This window comes from Rhinopithecus bieti, unplaced genomic scaffold (genome assembly GCF_001698545.2).
Source record: "Rhinopithecus bieti isolate Rb0 unplaced genomic scaffold, ASM169854v2 scaffold_35921, whole genome shotgun sequence".
Lineage (NCBI taxonomy): Eukaryota > Metazoa > Chordata > Mammalia > Primates > Cercopithecidae > Rhinopithecus > Rhinopithecus bieti.
Window position 1 is genome coordinate 830,516 of NW_016815302.1, and position 21,907 is coordinate 852,422.

The following is a 21,907-nucleotide window of genomic DNA, read 5'->3' on the forward strand; positions in this document are numbered from 1 at the left end:
GCTGATGAAAGAAATCATAGATAATACAAACAAATGGCAAAATATCCTGTGTTCATAAATCATAAGAATCAATATCATAAAATGACCACATGGCCCAATGCAATCTACAAATTCAATGCAATTCCTATTCAAATACCAAAGGCATTTTTCACAGAATTAGAAAAAACAATCCTAAAATTTATATGGAACAAAAAGGCGCCCAAGTAGCCATAGAAATCCAAAGCAAAATTAAAAAAAAAAAAAGATGGTGGAGGCATCCCATTATCGGATTTGAAATTATGAGGCTATAGAAACCCAAACAGCATTGTACTGAAAAAAAAAATGGTCAAACACATCAATGAAACGGGATGGAAAATCCAAAAATAAAGCCACAGACTACAGCCAACTTATCTTTGACAATGCTAACAAAAACCTACACAGAAGAAAGGACACTCTATTCAATAGCGGTCCTGAGAAAACTGGATTGCCAAATACATAAGAATGAAACTGGACTCCTATTTCTCACTCTATACAAAAATTAACCTGGATTAAATACTTAAATCTGAGACGTGAAACCAGAAAAGCCCAGTAAGAAGACCTAGAAAAACTCTTTTGGATATTGGCCTTGGCAAAGCATTCTTGACTAAGACCTCAAAAGCAAATGCAACAAAAATATAAGTAGACAAATGGGATTTAATTAAAACTAAAAAGCTTTTGGACAGAAAAAGAAATAACAGAATGAACAGATACCCTGCAGAATGGGAGAAAATATTTGCAAACTATGCATCTGATAAAAAACTAGTATCCACAATCTCCAAGAAATTCAAATATCTCTAAAAAATCAAAACAAACAAACAAAATAACACCATGAAAAAAATGGGCAAAGGACATGAGCTAATATTTTTCAAAAGAAGACATACAAGTGGTCAACAAGCACATGAAAAAAAAAAAAATCACCGATCACCAAAGAAACATAAACTTAAACCAGATGAGATACCATTTTATACCAGTCAGAATGGCTACTATGAAACCCCGTATCTACTAAAAATACAAAAAATTAGTCGGGTATGATGGTGGGCGCCTGTAGTCTCAGCTACTTGGGAGGCTAAGGCAGGAGAATGGCGTGAGCCCCCAAGGAGGAGCTAGCAGTGAGCCGAGACCGCGCCACTGTACTGCAGCCTGGGCAAGGGTGCAAGACTCTGTCTCAAAAAAAGAAAAAAAAAAAAAAATAACAGATAATTGGCAATGATGCAGAGAAAAGAGAACACTTATACCCTGCTGGTAGAAATGTAAATTAGCATAACTTCTATGGGAAACAGTATGGAGATTTCTCAAAGAACTGAAAATAGAACTACCATTTAATTTAGCAATCTCACTTCGGGGTATCTATCTTACCCAAAGAACTGAAATCATTACACTAAACATATATCAGTGCTAATATATTTATAGCATCACTGTTCACATTAGCAAAGATATGGAATCAACATAAATGTCCATCAATGGATGATTGGATAAAGGAAATGTGGCATATGTGTGTGTGTGTGTGTGTGTGCGTGCATGCACAATGGAATAGTACTCAGGCATAAAAATGAATAAGATATTGTCTTTGCAGCAACATGAATGGAACTAGGCCATTATCTTAAGTAAAATAACTCAAACAGAAAGTCAAACATACATGTTCTCACTTATAAGTGGGAGTTAAATAGTGTATACACATGGACACAGAGTGTAGAATAATCATCATTGGAGACTTGGGGTTACGGCTACATTAAAAGATGTGTTATATATATGCAATATATCCATGTAACAGAGTTGCACTTGTACTCCCTAAATCTATAATTTAAAAACATATACATAAGATTAAAAGTAAATGGAGAAATATATACTATGCTATTACTAATCGAAAGAAAGCATGAGTAGTAATATTAATTTCAGACAAAGCCGACCTCACAGCAAGGATATTTATCAGGGATAAAGAGGGACATTGTATAATAGTAAGGGGTGAATTATCCAAAAAGACATAAAAACCCTTAATATGAATTACACCTAAAAACAGTGTCAAAACATGAGGCGAAACTGATAGAACTGCATGGAGAAATAGATGAATTCACTCTTACAGTTGAATACTTTAACACCCCTCTGCTATAAATGGACAGATACAGCAGGCAGAAAATCAGTAATGACAGAGTTGAACTTAGCACCACCGATCAATTGCATATAATGGACATCTATAGACTAATTCATGAATAACAAAAGGATACACATTCTTCTCAAGGTCATGTGGAACATTCACCAAGGCAGACAAAATTCTGGGACATAAAACACATTTTAACAAATTTAAAAGAATAGAATCATACAATGTCTGCTCTTAGACCATAATGGACTTAAGCTAGAAATCAATAACAGAGAAATAGCTGAGAAATCCCAAAATATTTGGAGATTAAACAACACATTTCTAAAACCACATATCTCAAATATGAAATCTCAAGATAAGTTTTAAAAAGATTTTGAACTGAATGAAAATAAAAACACAACTTTAAAATTTTCAGGATTCACCAGAATCTCCTTTATTGAGCTGCTGATTCCATCACTCCACTTGTGTGTTGACTAATAAAAGCTTCTAATTTATTTAGATGATTGTCCATGCCCAACTGGAGCTGCCTCTCCAAAAGATGTCCAAGATATTACAACTGCAACTCCAGCCCCAGCTGATGACTGATTTATACATAGAGTTATAATAGTCCACTGCCCTCGTTTTGAGGTGGAATGACACTGTGGTTGCTATTCACTCATGAGAGCTCCCTGGGGAATCTGAGTCTAGACATCAGCTGAATCTGTATCTTTTCTAAACTTTTCACCTTCCTTTCTCTGTTTCCCTTGCTTTCTTACAGGTTTATCCTGAGAGTACTAACTCTATAAATATCTGCATGAGAATTCCAGACTTCACCTCTATTTTTAGGGAAACTGACCTAGGGAAGTAAGAGAAAAGGCGGCGTACCTATTCATGTCCAGTTGCTTGGAGGGAAAATTAGGGGCTGAAATGATTCTTCATTCCAATAGCTTCAAGCTATTGAAACATAATCAGGTAAATTGATTACAAATAGGTGGTGAGCATGCCTATACCCAAATAATTTTAATATTTCATATGTCTAGAGTGTTAGAGTGACCTCAAAGCTGTACAATATTTTTACTCAAGTCTGAGATGCATACTTGTCAAACAGATTTTTAAATAGCAGTGACATTCTAGCAATGTTTAAAATAGTTATTATAAAGGTGATTGAAGAATTTAAACCATGAAGTTTATATGTAATAGAAGAGATGTATTTAAAGCATCCTTAAGAAAAAAAAAATTGTTCCCAATGTGAGGGAAAAAACCTGTTACTCTAACCTAATTATTGATAATGACAGGAAAAAAAAAAGAGAGAGAGAGAAAACAGAAAATAGGTAATTATCACTAGATTAAGAGATAAAGGTTGTTTGTGTTAACTTTGCCATTTACCATGTTAACCATGCCTAACAAGTGGACTCAAAAGTCTGGTGATGACTGTAGCTCATCTATTCAACAGTAGGACAATGTTGGTATCAAACATTAATGCAATTAACCATTTACGTTACCAAAATATCCCCTTATGCACAGACTAAGAAATCCTTTAACCATATTTTAGTTTGGCATATCATTTTACTCTAAGAATAAAAGATCAGTGGATCTGAATGTTTAGGTAGTTTGACAGTTGTTTTTCTTGTTGTAAATAAATCTATGACTATACTTTTTTATATATACTCATCTTTTTCCACTGCCTTCCTTGACAAAATACCTCAGAAGTAGATTCACTTTCAGTAATTGCTAAAATTAGCTTTCCTTACTTACATAATTGAGAACTATGATGTAATCTGATGATCCAGCCTCTGGATCATTGCCTTTGAGAATTTCAGATGCGTGATACATGGGCCAAACCTCAAAGGATATTCCATATTTGCTGCATCACACATATTAAACAGCAACATGATTAAAATATTTCATTTGTCTTGTATTTCCAAAAAGAGCAGATTGCTATGAAATTTAAAGCAAGGCAATAGTATAAAGATTGTGTTTTACTAAATATTTTCTAACTCCTTGGTTTTATTTTAAGTCCAGCAATAAATACTTTTGGTTCTTTCAAGTAGTTGCTGCAAGTATGTATATCTGTCTATATCTATTTCTATGTATCTATATTTAACATTTACAATTTTATAAAGCATTGTTTATAAGACAAGGATTATTACAAACTCTGATATAAGAATTTAAAACATTTAAAAATTAGAAATATTATGTCATGATAACTCCTAGAGATTGTAAGAGATTTGCCTAAAAGTACAAATCTAATAAGTAGTGGAAGTGATCCCTTGTCCTCCCCACATTACTATATTGCCCCTCCATACATGATGCTGTTTCTCCATTTAACAGTACTCCAGAAATGAATTGTTCCCAAATGCCAAGGGATTCAATAAATGTATTGATAACTCTTGCTACAAGCAGCTTTACTTCTGAGAACCCAAGTCCTTTTTGACAAGGACTTCAGTGCATTTACTTGTTCCAGGCACTCTTATAAGTATATTTATACACATTGTATACTTGTAGTGGGTGCTCTAGTATGCTGCTCAGAGAGGTCGCTTCCCAGATTGGAAGCTCTTATTTCTTAAGCTGTTTGGAGGGCTGACTTCACTGCCTAAGTTCACCACCCTTTCTTCTGTCCTTGTTATCCTCTATTCAATGATGCCAGCTTGTGAGAAGCAGACAAAGCTTGAATATTTTGCTTCAAACCATGACAATTCTGGAGGGACAGGCAAATTCAGAATTCCTTGGTTGAGGCCTAAGCAACTGCACAATTTAGTTTCTCACCGTGCCCAAGCCTACTTTCTTCACTCCCCCAAGGGAGAATTGAGCCCAGTAAACTTTCTGCATTCAAGTATCTGTCTTATAGGTATTATCTTAGTCAGCTTGAGTTGCTGTAACAAATACTACAAATTGGGTGGCTTAAACCACAGAAGTTTGTTTCTAACTGTCTGGGAGGATGGGAAGTCCAAGATCAAGGTGCCAGCATATCTGTTTCCCAGTGAGGGCCTTTTTCCTGGCTTGTAGCTGGCTACCTTCTCTATGTCCCCTCACACGATGAAGAGAGAAGAAACAAGTTCTATTGTGTCTCTTTTCATAAGAGCACTACCCTCATGAGGTCATCTGAATTACCTCCCAAAGGCCCCACTTAAAATACCTTCACATTGGAAGTCAGGGCATCAATATATGAATTTGACAAGGACAAAAACATTCAGTACATATTAGGTGTTATTATTAACACACAAACAGACCCAGGAAGTTAAACACCTTGCCCAAGCTATTAAGCGCTTAAAGATTCTAATCTAGGCAGTTTGGCTGCAAATCCTTAATTAATACTAATATGATAGTCTTATTTGCTAACTCACCAGCTGACCATCCACATAACCTATAAGTAACAGCTCAAGGAAGTAATATATTTTATTTAAGAATCCTAAAGTTTACAGAAGTCTCATCCCACATGTTAATCTCTGTCATTGTTTTTTATTTGTTTTTGAGACAAGGTCTCACTGTGTCACCGAGGCTGTAGTGCAGTGGTGCGAACACAGCTTATTGCAGCCTCAACCTTCTGGGCCCAAGCAATCTTCTCGCCTCACCCTCCTAAGTAGCTGACACCCGGGTGCACATCACACCCTGCTGATTTTCTTAAGTGTGGAAATGGGGTCTCACCACGTTGCATGTTGCCCACACTGGTCTGGAACTTCTGGGCTCAAGAAATTCTCCAGCCACAGTCTCCCAAACTGCTTGCCATCGTATATAAACAGTCCTGAACTGAATTCTTGTTTTCATCAACTACCTAGTCTCCCAAAATCTACTAATCTTACACAAAATCAAATTAAGGATGAAGAAGATATTAAATGTGGACCTTCGAGCAGAGATAGTTCTTTTTAAGCATCCTGAAATTGGTGATGAGTTCCTCCTCATGTTTGCCCAGGTCCGATTGTTCTGGGTGGGTGTCATATCTATCCTTTATGCTTTTTTAGGGTCACACTCAGACTAGTTATGACTCTTCTCTTCTCAAAACTAGACTCATATTGCGCCAGAAGTTTGCCAAGCTTTGTGCTTCTTATAAAATAATGAGATTTTCCTTATGTGAGAACTGTAATTTATCCATAATGTGGCAGAAACCCAACAGCATCTAGAGATCACAAAAAGCTGGAGACCCTGGGGCCCAAGGCAGTAAGTAGACTATGCACATTTGCCTATTGTAAGTTTGTATTTGGCCTGATTGTTAAACATACCCTAATTTGAGACTTATATCTCTTACATGTATATTAAGCATTTTTCTGTAATTTAACCATTTCTGTGTTGATATACAACACTCAAATTTTCACAGCACCTTGTTCAAAAGAGATAATCAGTAAAGATCTATACAACTATTGCAAAAGGACCATTTTGTGTCTGTATCCTATTGACAGGCAAGTTAAATAAAATCTATTTAGCAGCAAGAGAGATATTCTCTAAGGAACATTCTGAAGAGCCTACAATAAGTGATCTTGGAAGTTAAAGAAAGAGGTAGTATTTTAATTTAAAGCCTTTTATTCTATAAATTGAGTGGAATACCACATTTGAAATTGCAGTGGAACATTTTTCTATGAAAAGTTGATCTAAAATGAAATTTTAGAAATCTGTGTCCTCTGAAAAAATGTTATATTGTATGTCTTCATCGATTCTACCCTTCTAATTCTCAATTTACTAATTTAAAATATTTTATTTTGAATGCACTTTTGGATCCATAAATTATTTTGGTAAACTCCTAAGCTTCTGTTAGGACATGATATATTTATTTGAAAGCATTTATAGATAAATCAATTTGGGGGTATTAAGTTGACACAGATGTTAATACATAGAAGACCCCAAAATTAATAGAATTTTTATATAATCTAACAATACTCTATGAGTAAGATACACTTTGAGGTTAAAACTATTATAAATTTTAAAGCATAAGCCATGTGTTAGCCTTTTCAAAATATGGGTTATTTAACACTGCAGCAGATGTAGGACACAATTTATCCAACACTCATGGAAGTTACTTTCTAAAATCTAAGTACATCATTACATTTCAAGTGAAGGAATGCTGTTATCTCTGGTTTCTTTAAGAGTAAAATACTTCAGATTCTACATGCACTTTCCACCCTAAATATCTGAAATTGTAAAATGGCACAATAAAAAACAAATATCATTTACTTGATAATTTTAAAAAATAGGATTGAGATAAGTCTAGTATATATCATTCTTTTCCTGTGTTTTAGGATTTTTTTATTATTTACTGATGTAATAGAGGTAGAATAGGCAAGAGTTTTAATTTTATAACTTTAATTGTTAACTCCTATGTACTTAAAATATAATTTTAATAAACTGTTATATTAAAATTTACTATAAATGAATTCTTACACGGATATTAGATAAAGCCCTTATTTAGAGCCCTGTGGGAGAGAAAAGATGGAGCACAGGGAGAATTTGAGCTGTGATGAAGCCCAAAAACTGTTTTGGCCAATTTCACGGGGAGCTCTGGAGCTGGAATGGCCCTGAAGAGGTGTCTTAAATGTGGCAGAGATGGCCAGTTCATCAAATGTTGGAAGTGGAATACCCTGAGAAAGAGTACAATCTTGGAGCAGAGGCAGCTTAGTCATTTGCTGCAGGAGCTCAGCTGAAGATGTCTACCAACAGAATTCCTAGCAACTGAGACAGCAGGTTCTTTGTTAAAGGGGATCTGGGTGGTGAATCACAAGGTCCAACACCAAATGGTAACTCTTTGTGTGTGTGTGTGTGTGTATGTGTGTGTGTGTGTGTGTGTGTGTGTGGCCTTGGCTACTTGCAATCTTCTTCCTTGGCTTCCTTTCTAAAACGTGGGAAAGCGAAAGCAGGATGAACAACTTCCCTGATAAATAGGTTTTGAGGACAGATGTATAAAGAGGATTTTAAGGAGTTTTCTATATGTTGTATGAAAAAATAATCTTTTAATCAGCTTCCTAAGACCTATAATACTTTTAAATGCCTGTGGACTAAGACTTTATTTATTTATTTATTTATTTTAATGTAACACTGTGTTGACACTGGCTTTAAACTGCACATGGGATCAAATTGTCACTCCAGAGCTGTAATTTAGATTTCTAAAGAAAAGAAGTGAAAATTTTCTTGATATAAAATATAATTCATAGACTGTATTCTCCACGTATAAAGAAAATTTTGTAAAAATTATCACAGGATAAAATGAACACTTTGAACACAATACAATCTTACATATTAAATGCATTTCAAATACATAAAATACAGTCCCAGAATATTTACATTTTTGTCCACTAATGAGCTTGAGGTTCAGGAAGCTAAAAACAAAATCAGGAGTTGGCCCATCCTCCAAAAATGCACAACGCCTTAAGATTATTACACAAAGTAGTCAATCTCAAGTAGAGATCAGAGGACTGGCAAAGCTTTTAAAATCTTTGTTGACTGAGCTACAAATCTAAAATTAGGATAATTTTTAAACCACAGCCAGGATTTCAAATCACCACAAAAGGTCATTTGCCTACAGAAGTTAGAGAGGTTACAAACTTCATAATGATTAGTCTATTTCTTTTGTGAATCTATTCTGAAATTTTCAGTAAAATTATATGATAAGATCTTTATCTTTAACAATTTTTAGAAGGAAGCTCAAAGCTTGAATCTTCAGCCCACAAATTTATATTTAAGACTTTGTGTTGCTTTTGTTGTTGTTTAGTTTTAATCAAGATGATTAGTTAATCAGTATCTATATCCTATACCTCAAAAGATGAAAATTCAATTATTTCCTCTTCCTCCTTATCTTCTTCTGTTTCCCTGATCTGCTTTTCTGTACTGGCACCAATGTCACACTCACTTAGTTGCCACAGAGCCACAGAAGCCTTATTGTTTGGTAATTTGTCCTATTTTGCTCTTTTTTAAGATTGAGTTGGATGTCTTGCTCCTTTGCATATTGGTATACATTTACAAAGTGTCAATTGTTAAAAACAAACAAACAAAGAGTCTTGCTGATTTGTTTTTAGATTGCGTTGAATTTATAGATCAATTTGGGGAGAATGGACATCTTTAAACTTAAGTGTTCCAATCCAAGAAAGTTACTGGTTTCTATATTTATTTAGATATACATTAATTTTTCTTAATCATAGTATATAATTTTTCAGTATACGGTTCTTGCATTATTTTCATAATATTTAGGCTCAGTATTTGATATTTTTGATGCTATAGATAAACAGTACTTCAAAATTTTTATTTTCTAACTTTTTTTTTTACTTTAAGTTCTGGGATACATGTGCAGAATGTGCAAGTTTATTACATAGGTATATGTGTGCCATAGTGGTTTGCTGCACCTGTCAACCCACTGATAAATGCAATTAGCTTGTATGATACAATTATATCAAGTCACCTTACTAAAATCTAAACAATTTTTTATCTTTTTAATTTAGTACCTATACCTTTAAGCCGTTTGGGAATATTGCCACTTTTACTTTTTTCTTTTAAATTTCATTGTGTGTTTTTATTTTCCTTGCTGTTTTGTGTATTGAAATAGTAAATATTATAGAAAAATGATAACTGCTATATTTATCTTATTATTCATAGAAGAAAAGCTTTCACCATTAAATGCAATGTTTTAATGTTAAATGAAAGGTTCACTTCAAATTTATTTTATCAGATTCTATTCCACTTTTACTAAGAGGTGTTTTGTTTTGCTGTGTTTCACATCTACTTAAATTGACAGTTTTACTATTTCCTGTGTGTTATAGCCACAAATTGAATTAAATTTTAAATAAATCTTACATTTCTGGTATAAACTTAACTCGGATATGATAAATTACCCTTAATTTTGGTTCAAATTTTGCATACTCTAATATTTTGCATACTCTAATTAAGCATACTGTAATATTTTGCATACCCTAATTTGGCAGTCCTATGGATACGTTCTTAGAGAGATTAACCTGTAACTAACCTATAACTTTTTATGTTTTGTCTTGTTTTATCTTTGTATCATACTTGTCTTATTTTAACTGAGAAATGTTTTATTTGTTACAATATTTTCTGTATGAATATAATTCTTTTAATTAATGTTAATAGAAATCACTGAAGTTATTTGGGCCTAGAGTTTTCCTTATGAGAAAATTTAAAACAAGAGTTCTTGCTTTGCCAAAGTTTAATATATTACATTTAATACTTCCTATAAAATTCAAGAACTTATAGATCATTCACTTTATATCCTTCAGATATTTTCTGCTGGCTGTTTAAATGTACTTCTAATTACATATTATATAGTCTAGTATATTTTATAAATGCTCCCCAGACATAATAGCTTTCAATGTTAATATCCATCTTAAATTGACTGGAAATGTAAGTTAACATTTTAATATGCATTTATTCTTTGTGCTGTTTCCTAGATCCCATTTAGTAGTAACTTTTTCTTTGGCCCTGGGGAAGACATTACATTTTAACTGAGTCATTCTGTTCTAACAAATCATTATTTTTGTCATAAAAATAGTTATAATTTAAACACTATTAATAATATAACAAGATTAATAACAGTGTATATGAGAATATTAGGTACACCAGTGTTTTTCCTAAGAAAAATAATCAAAAAAAAATATACAATTAATATAAGAAATATAAACAGATCAGTCATATCATATCAACAACAAGATAAAAAATAATACAAAAAAGGCATCAGGATAGCTCAAATAAGACTTAGGGTTTCAATGGATCAATAGAGCAATTGTAGTTAGACAGTTTATGTATTGTAAAGTTTGTCCAAGTAAGCTAGATAAAAAAGAATTTGTGATATTCTTTTGCATTAAAGAAAGAGTAAATATTAAAGTAATGAATATCCCCCCAATAAGCCCTGACATTTACACATTATATTGGGATATAAATTCAATGATTATCACATGGATCAGTTCAAAATATGTAAAGACTATTATAGTATCACAATGGCAATAATAATGAGAAGATAAGGTAATAATTTGTAAGTTTTTTTAAATAATGTAGAAAAATTATAAATATTTACTACAGCCCCATATTAAAATATAAGAAAAAAAGATAGTGCAAGGAAGCATAGAATAAAACAAAATAACTTGGAATATACTCTTTTAATATCCTCTTTCCCTTTTACTCTGTATGATTTTAAGAATTTTTCTATGTCTTCAGTTTTCAGCAATTTTGTACTCTGTGCCTAGATGTAGTTTGCATTCCTGCTTGGTGCTTATAATAGTTTTTAAACATATGATTTATTGTCTTCAATCAGATATTTGAATATTCTTTCCTTTTTCTTTTTCAATGTTGCTTCTATAATATTCTGTATTCATTTTTTTCTGGGATCCAAATTATAAGACTGTTAGATAAATTTTAATATATTTCTGTTATTTCTTATGTTCTTTTATGTCTTTTTCCTGGTTTTTATCTCTGCATGGTTCCGTGACCATTTTCCTCCTCTTATATCTGAATTCACTAGTTCTTTCCAACTATGTCCAATATGTCCTGCATTAGTCAGATATTTCATTCTTATATTTACTTATAAACATAAGTAATGCTTTTTTATGCTATTGTTATTATTTTACTTTAATGATTTATAAAGTATCTGACATAATATATGCCTAAGATTTGTGATTATAATCACGCATTCATTTATTTGCAACCCCTCTTTTTCTTGTGGCTTATATTTTCTGGAAATAGTACTGCCCACATATTATAGCAGAATTTATTGAATGCCTGACAGGCCTGGAGCAACTCTCTAAAGGAAAATGGCCATGTTACTGTGCTGCACAGATTGCAATAATTCAAATAACATCTGTCTCTATCTAACCTGTCTGATAGACTAGAAGGTAACATGAGCTAAATGCTGTAAGAGGGAAGTTCTGTCATAAATAGTAAGATTTAATGTGTGAAAGAAGAGAAAAGGCAATACAAGTTAGAGTGCATTGAAGCTGAGAGACACAAAGGCATATATGACAGAAAGCCGAAATCATGAAGAGCTTGGAATCATGAAGAATCTCAAGCCATAAGGTATTACACAGGAAAGCAGAATGCCAGTGCTAGAGATAAAAAAGGAAGAAAAGAGCAAAAATGCAGAAGTTTCATTATAGAAAGCAATGGACTTCTGTCCATGAAGTAATAAGAACTTTGGTAACTAATTTAGTTACCAAAGCATTTAATTATAAATATGAGGGAAGAATCAATATAAATAAATCTGATTATGAGTATGATCTATTATGTAAGTATAACAATACAAGTGTCCAGTTAGTTACAAAGGCAATTTTTGGAGATTGTCTTTGTTTTGGCAATTGAAACTATTTGTCCTGAAGATATTACATTTTTATTTTTTAGTAATTCTTCATCTTTAATCATGTATGAATATGGGGACATTTTATTTGACCTTAAATATTCCTATAAGCTTATTATATATCCATTGCCCATGGGGTGGTACATGACATTGACAAAGCTTTTTAAAACTACATAGGGTTTTGTTGTAGTTCCCAATATCCATTTATTTTGTTTTATTCTATGCTTCTTGCAGTATCTTTTGTTTCTTATATTTTAGCATGTGGATTGTATATAAATATTTTATACCTTTTCCAAGTTATTTAAAGAGACTATTATTTTACTATTTTACTATTTGTACAAGTGGTAGAATGTATAAATGTTAATAAATAAATGCTAGGACTTTAATATAATAGTCTGTTAAGTAATACTATATTTACTTATTTAAACATATTTATTTAGCATATACTCATGGGCCAGGAACTGTTATAAGTGCTAGAATACATTAAATAAGTAGGATGAAAACTTATCCTAATGGACTATGTCTTTATTCCTTGTGATAAAAAAGGAAACTTAAATATGAAACATTTATTTCAAACATTTGTACAAGCATGTTGATTACTTTGATTTTACTTACATAACATTTTGATAGAGTTGAGATGTGTATGGTCATGTATACAATTCATTGTAGTGATTAATTTTAACCTCATTTGAACATTTCTAAGATACAATTTTATAACGCTTTTTTGAAATTTGAAAAGCCTGTCATAGGTTCTTCTGCCGTGTTCTTTGGCATTATTCCTCATAACAGCAGCTGACTGTTCTACTGATAATTCAAAGTAAAGTGAAAACAAACTTTCAAAGGATGTCAGATTCAAGATAGCCTCAAACTCACTGATAGTTCTTTTCTCAAAAGACAGGTCGGTATCCCTATCTTTGAATCAGAGTGAATTCTTTAATGCTCAACCAATTAGAAAGAACGTGTTAGAAGTGATGCTATGCCTGTTTTGTTTTGAAGACCAGGTCTCAAGAGACTGTCAGTTCTTCTTCCTATCTGTTGCAACACACTCTGTTGGGATCCTGAGAAATGTAAGACTTTCAACCATTTTGAGTTGACCACAATGTAAGCTTGACCTTACCAATCTAAGAATGTGGACAGACAGATTATATGTATATACAGTGTGTATATATACATACATTGTCTGCACACACACACACACACACACACACACACACACATAGAAAAAGGGCAATGCTTCTCAGAAGATCAGCTAAACTGGAAGAGAGTTGAATTGCCAGATGTTTAAGTTGCCAATTAAAGCAGAAAGTCAAAAATGAGGAAGTTATTTAATCACTTACTTGCAATGATAGACGATAAAAGGCTAAAACTGATGGAAAGCACTGTCTCTCCAGTTTCATTTCCTCTGTGAAACAATGCACTGGTCAAGAGTCCGGTGGAACAATGCAGACATAGGTGCCATCTCACTGTTAAAGGGGCCACAAGAAAAAATCTCCAGCAGTTTCATAGGCCAAGTAGGGGGAAGAATGAGGAGAGAGGGCTGGAAGTAGACTTAGTCAGAGTAGGAAAAAGTATCTTCAAGTTTTTTCACTCCTCTTCGCTGCAAGAAACACTGAGCAGAGGTGCCTGCAGAGGATCTGAGGTGCCTGAAGAAGAGTCTGAGGTCTTGACTCCAACTTTCCTCAGAGACTGGAATGCGCTGGTTGTGCCTCAAGTGTTGTGTGGGAGGGCAGTTTGCCCCACTGAGGACTTCCAGGTAAAGCTTTTGTAATTGACAAAGCCTGAAAAATCACATTGTGGTTTTTAAACAAGAGTGCAAGTCTGCATGCGCAACCACACTCCTGCTGTTCCAGCCATTTCAGCTCAGGGTGAAGACATGAGTGAAGAAGAGCTGAGAATGCTTCAGCCCAAGCCACCAACTCACTGTAGCACCATGAAAGATTTTGAGCAGGAACACTCCTTGCTGGTCCAAGTCAACATGGAGAAGCCTTGGTGATAATAACATATTATTTTAAGCTAGTCCGTTTGGAAATATTTCCTCATGCACCAGTTGATAACTGGAATACACTTCAAAATCAAATAACATATAATAGTTTCTTTTGTATGTTTATAAATCCCAAACAAATAGAAGAAATTTTTTTCCAAAGAGTTCCTAGAAAAAAGCCTGAAGGAACACACTTTACATATTACGTTACATTATGCAATAATTACAACACTTGATTGATCTTTACTGATATAAGTTATGCGATTCTGTATCTTGTGTAAGTAGTGAACAAAAGTCAAGTCGCTTGTGTATGTGTGTATGATTTTTGTTACAGCTTAAAACAAGATTTAATCAGGTAGAAATATCTTACCTTATAAAGCACTATTCAATTTTCAGTAAATACTCCTTTTCTTGTAGTGTTCTTGTCTGTAAACATATGACCCACTTTGTATTGTTTAACTTAATGTTATCATGTATCTTTTAACGTTCACTTTACGTCTGTCAATTTCAGAGGGCAGCAGTGCATTTGAGGGGTACGGAATAACATAGTACATGAAAATCTTTTCACATCTTTAAATTTGAACTTATAGTAGTCCTCCATTATCTGCAGGGGAGATGTTTCAAGACCCCCAGTTGATGTCTGGAAGCACAGAGAGTACCTAATCCTGTACATACTATGCACAAATTTCACAATTTCACAGACTTTTTTTTACCATAGAGTTTTAGCAACCTAAGCATACTTTTTTTCTTTCCTTATTAAGTCAAAAATGTTTACCTTTTCATTTAAAGGAAGCACTTCATAACTACTCTTTGGCATATCTGAATTACCAGAATCATTACTCTTGTGCTCTGGAGCCATTATTAAATAAGGGTTACTTGAACACAAGCATTGCGATATCCACAGCCAAACTGATGACAACTGAGATGGCTACTGACTAACAGCCAGGGAACGTCTGGAATCACGTCCTGGGCAGGATGGTGTGGAAGAGCATGAGATTCCATCACATCACTCAGAACAGCAAACAATCTAATACTTATTAATTGTTTATTTCTTAAGTTTTCCATTTACTATTTTCAGACCACAGTTGACAATGGGTAACTAAAAACACAGACAGTAAAACTATGGATAGGTGAGGCTGTGGTAAGTGGCTTCTGCTGATGATGCAGTTTAGGCTTGATGTCTTGCTACTTTCAGCAGAAAATTGTCTTGTTAATAATTTACTAAGCTATTCTCCCTGTAACTTTGAATATAATTATGAGTTTTAACAGCATTCAACTTTAACCCAATATTATTCTTAATTTTCTATAGACTTGGCTTACATTTATTTCACAGCAATAGCATAATTCCAATCTTGTTATTAGAATTTACTGGCAAGGACAGAGAAAGCACTAGTATATTTCTTTTTGAAGTAATTTTTAAGGATTCCATACCAATGCTAGCTTTGTAAGACTTCATAAGAACAAAAACAGCAAAAATAATCAGCATTGAATGTTAACATATTGTGAATGTATACTACATATATAGTATACATTACATAATGTTCTAGTACAGGCCAGACTTCATAAGCAGGCATTACTTGGGTTTATTACTATTATTTTGTCTAATAGATGATTCAAAGTTGCTTACCTTAATAAAATCATGTTTTCTGAAATACAAAAAATATTTGATGGTATTTATCTTCTCCTGTGTTTATGTAAAATTGTAGTGCATTAAAATTTAGAGATAAATCATTTGATTTAATTAGCTATTGATAAATGATTTTAAACATAATATATATGTGTATATACATATACATAGACTGTTATTTGCTGGTTTTATATATATAAGATCAATCTTATATGTACACATTAATTTATTCAAATCTGTATTAGTTACTTCAAATCACAAATTTTATAGAATATTAATAGTTGTTTTGGTTTAAGTTTCAAAGGTTTGTATTTTCTGGATAATAGAAGCCCAAGTGGATGTAATGCTAATAGTTCATTATCTTATATGTATTTTGTAAAATTATGGCAGACTTTAAGATCTGTTGTGGGCATTGAGTATCAATTGGCAGAGATGACAAAAGACATTAACATGGAGATTCTTAATATGATCTCTGGATATGAATCTGCTCTGCTGGGGACTGGGGAAATTACTAGCACATTCTAAGCGTCAACACTCTCATGATATAGCACCTACTGAATCAGGTTGTGAAAATTAAGTGAAATGTTCATGCAGTTTGTAGACAGAACAGTGACTCCACAAAGATGTTCACAACCTATTTCCCAAAACCTGTTAATATGTTACCTAAAGTGGGAAAGGGATCATTGCATACATGATAAAGAGTGATGAGATGGGAAGATTATCCTGGATTATGAAAGTGGGCCGAGTATAATTAAGATCTTTCTAAGAGAGAAGCAAAAGTGTAGAAGTCAGAGGAGTCAGAGAAGGAGATATGATGAAGGAAGCTGAGGCTGCGTTGGTATGGCCATGAGCCAATGAATGTAGGCAACCTCTGGAAACTGAAAAAGGCAAGAACAGATTCTCTTCTAGAGCCTCAAGGAAGAATACAGCTCTGCTAACGACTGGACTTTAACCCCGCAAGACTCATTTTAGACTTCTGGCCTCTAGAAATATGAAACAACAAATTTGTGTTTCAAGTCACCAGGCTTGTGGTTTACTATAGCAATAACAAGAAAAAAATACATATAGCATTTGGCATATGACAAGCATTTGATAAATGTTAGATTAATTCAATTAAAATAGTTTACCAATTAGTAGTTTTTCTTTTGAACTCAGAAGCAATGAAGTACACGAGACAGCAGAAAGAGTAAAAGCTTAGGAATAAGGAATGTGTTTAAGTCTAGTGATCTATCATCTGCACAAAAATGGGTAAGATATTTTATCTATAAAATTATTTTATTCTTATAGAGTCCTATCTCTGCCTTGAAATGTGCTATTTAACATGAGAATGTATGAAAAACATTTGTTCTAGAGAGCCTGGTCCATCAATAGTAGCTGTATGTTTTCAATTTAGTATAAGTTTAAAATAACTGAAAAAGTTTCTTTTAACATGGACACATTAAGTTCCCATCCTGTTCTGTATCCCCAGTGCCTAATTCTATGATTGTTTTATAGTAAGCATTCAGTATATATGTACTGAATGAAATATATTAAAATTATCTTAGCCATTCCATAACAGATACTTCTTTTGAGATGAGTTTTTAGATTTTGGAGTAATATTTCTATTAATTTAAATTTCTGTGAGAATTAATACAACTCAAATCCAAAATCAGAGTCCACGGATTTGAATCCTAACTTTACCACTTATTTATTAACTGTGTGAACTTGGGAAAATGACTTTACCCCCTTTGCCTATTTTCTAAAAGGAGGATCAAAACTGTACTTCATTTTTTTAAATTAAATGACTAATTCATGCAGAGTACATAGAATATATATCAGATATTTACATAAGTTTATACCTTTTATGTATGTGGAGCACAGATGTGCTTTATATCACCCCATGGAGGTATACAAAGAGGATACGAAAGTGCTAGTAAGAAATGTGAGCATGGTATGTTCTTCCATTTGTTTGTGTCCTCTTTTATTTCACTGAGCAGTGGTTTGTAGTTCTCCTTGAAGAGGTCCTTTACATCCCTTGTAAGCTGGATTCCTAGGTATTTTATTCTCTTTGAAGCAATTGTGAATGGAAGTTCATTCCTGATTTGGCTCTCTGCTTGTCTGTTACTGGTGTATAAGAATGCTTGTGATTTTTGCACATTAATTTTGTATCAAGAAATGGGGAAAGGATTCCCTATTTAATAAATGGTGCTGTGGAAAATTGGCTAGCCATAAGGTAAGAAAAGCTGAAACTGGATCCTTTCCTTACCCCTTATACCGAAAGATTAATTCAAGATGGATTAGAGACTTAAATGTTAGACCTAATACCATAAAAACCCTAGAAGAAAATCTAAGGTAGTACCATTCAGGACATAGGGCATGGGCCAAGGACTTCATGTCTAAAACACCAAAAGCAACGGCAGCAAAAGCAAAAATTGGACAAATGGGGATCTCATTAAACTAAAAGGCTTTTTTGCACAGCAAAAGAAACTACCATCAGAGTGAAAGGCAACCTACAGAATGGGAAAATTTTTGCAACCTAATCATCTGACAAAGGGCTAATATCCAGAATCTACAAAGAACTCAACAAATATACAGAAAAAAACAAACAACCCCATCAAAAGTGGGGAAAGGATATGAACAGACATTTCTCAAAAGAAGATATTCATACAGCCAACCAGACACATGAAAAAATGCTCATCATCACTCGCCATCAGAGAAATCAAATCAAAACCACAATGAGATACCATCTCACACCAGTTAGAATGGCAATCATTAAGAAGTCCCAGGAAACAACAGGTGTTGGGGATGAGATGTGGAGAAATAGGAACACTTTTACACTGTTGGTGGGATTGTAAACTAGTTCAAACCATTATGGAAACAGTATGGCGATTCCCTCAAGATCTAGAAACTAGGATGTACCTTATGACCCCAGCCATCCCACTACTGGGTATATACCCAAAGGATTATAAATTATTCCCTACTACAAAGACACATGTACTCGTATGTTTATTGCGGCACTATTAACAATAGCAAAGGACTTGGAATCAACCCAAACTGTCCATCTGTGACAGACTGGATTAAGAAAATGTGGCACCATATACACCATGGAATACTATGCAGCCATAAAAAAGGATGGTTTGCGTCCTTTGTAGGGACATTGGATGCAGCTGGAAACCATCATTCTTAGCAACTATCACAAGAACAGAAAACCAAAACACCGCATGTTCTCACTCATAGGTGGGAACTGAACAATGAGATCACTTGGACTCGGGAAGGGGAACATCACGCACTGGGGCCTATCATGGGGAGGGGGGAGGGGGAGGAGGGAGGGATTGCATTGGGGAGTTATACATGATTATGAAATGATGAATTGATGGGTGCTGACGAGGTTGATGGGTGGCAAGCACACCAACATGGCATAAGTTACATATGAAACAAACATGCACGTTATGACATGTAACCCTAAGAACTTAAAGTAACTAACAAAAAAAAAAAAAGAAATGTGAGTATCCCCAAATCTCAAGTACGCTTCAGAGAAACTGGAGAAGGAAAATCCACTGCAGCTCCAAATTAACTTTTTTTGTTGTTTGTTTTTTTTTTTTCTTTTTTTTTGAGACAGAGTCTCATTCTGTCACCCAGGCTGGAATGCAGTGAGTGGCACAGCAGTGGCACGATTGCCACCTCTGCCTCCCGAGTTCAAGTGATTCTCCCACTTTAGCCTCCCAAGTAACTGGGATTACAGGTGTGTGACACTACGCCTGGCTAATTTTTGTATTTTTTTTGGGTAGAGACGGATTCACCATGTTGGCCAGGCTGGTCTTGAACTCCTGAACTGAAGTGATCCACCCTCCTTGGCTTCCAAAAGTGCTGGGATTACAGGCATAAGCCACCATGCCCGGCCAAATTTACTTTCTTCTACTACTTTTATTTCTCTTGCTGTAATCACTACAATCCCTGTTCTCTACTCCAAGCATTTCAGCTTTGCTTGAAATTCAAATTATTTTCAGAGATTTTAAAAAGCATGACGCCAAGTCACATCTCTGAAAGTGGGAATTAGGCATCATATTTTTTAAAGTTCCATAGGGTAATTACAATGAAGGGTCGACATTGAAAACAACTGTTCTGCTCAGTAGACATGTTAACTGTCCTAAAGCCTCTGGTAACTTCTAGCTCTTATTCATTTATTCAGGTATCTTATGCACTAGGGTATTAGATGGCTAATTTATGTAAATTATTTTAACTGTTTTTATCTGCTATTAACAAAATGCCATGATTCTCTGCAAGTAGTTTCTAATTCTAATTCCTGAAAGTATACAGTTGGCTGGAGAACTCTATTCCACTGATTAAAAATATTTTTTCTACCCTAAGTATTATAATTAACTTCAATGCAGGCTATGGCTTGGTCACCCAGAAGTAAAATAGTAAGCCTTGATTTAATCGCCTGTAATAAGTCAAGAACATATTTCCTAGAGATGCTTTCACAAGTGGGGACTGTGAATTGACAGCAGATTCTCATAGAAAGGGACTCGAAGGGTGGCCATAAGCTTGGTAAGAAAACCATCCAACTCACATAAGCACAAGTCTTCATCCTCTTAAGGAACACCAAAAAAAATTCTCTGAAATATTATAAAATATTGATTTGTAACAATATGGGTCTTTTTTAAAATTATTATTTTGTGTTTGATACTTTCGTAATAAAAAATTACTATGAGGTCTTTTTTAAAAACTTTGATGAAAAGCTGCTGTACTCTGAATGCATTACCTATCATTATAGTCTCTTCATTTCTTGTGACATATATGTGCTAAGACAACTCTCTTATTCCGCCTCTTAATTTCATAGGCAAGTCCTTCAGTTGGTCTTTCAATCCATGAAAAACAGGCACTTTTTTCCAGATCACTTTACAAACATCAAACTTTAATGCTAAACTTACTTCTTTCTTTTACGGTCACTTAAATTCCTCCTTGAAGTCAATGAGTCCTAACCTCAGAGTCACTTTGACTATAGTAGTTCCAACTGAAAGCCTTGAGTTAATATCTGTCAATTGTTCAATAATTGGATAAAATAGCTGCTGACGATTTTCAAGAACAGATTGGTTTAGTTGACTGCCTGCCCCAAATTGTGCTAATTCTCCTTTTACAACTTCTTCAAAGCTCATCATCTTGTCAGTATTACTGAACGTGTGTGGAGGGAAATCTAATTGTGTGGATTACAGAAGAGGACTGTTTTAAAAATCCATATGAAAGCTATTTCTTTCTTTGCTTTTCCTGAAGATTTGCCAGCTTAGTACTGTGTTATTTATTCCTTCACTGCTCTTCTGGCTCTGTTTCACCCATTGTTCCAGAGTACTGGCATTAGACAACTACCATGATAGATGACATTGCTCCCACTTTTCCATGTATATCTTTAAAAATGTAAGTTGAGGAAAAGGAGATGAGCACAGAAGGACAAATAAATAAAAATGAGATTTGTGAATTAGTGAGCATATCTGATTTATTCTGTGGATAGTACGTTGTTCATTTTTACAGTTATGAGACAATATACATTTTATAATCAAATTTTGTGCAGATTTGGTGAAGCAAATGTCAGTTGTTTAATATCCAACTAGTGTAGAATTCTAAATAGTTTCCAATTATTTAATTTTAATTCTCTGAACTAAGAAATGATCCTGCATAAATTCTATTTGCTTCTATATCATTTACAAATCAGAAAAAAAGGTGCAACCAAAACAAATGAGGAGACAATTAGTTATGAAGGTACATCAAAGAAAAAGAAGTGCCAGTGTTAAAATAGAACTAACAGAAATAGTTGTTCTGCTCTGAATTTGGTCTTGCCATGTTAGCCAATCCTTTCTAACCCTAGTCTCTCTTATCTCTCCATCTATTAAAAGATTTCCCCCACTCACTTTATTTGGCCTATATTCCCTAAAGCATTATCAATGCTAGGAATAGGTG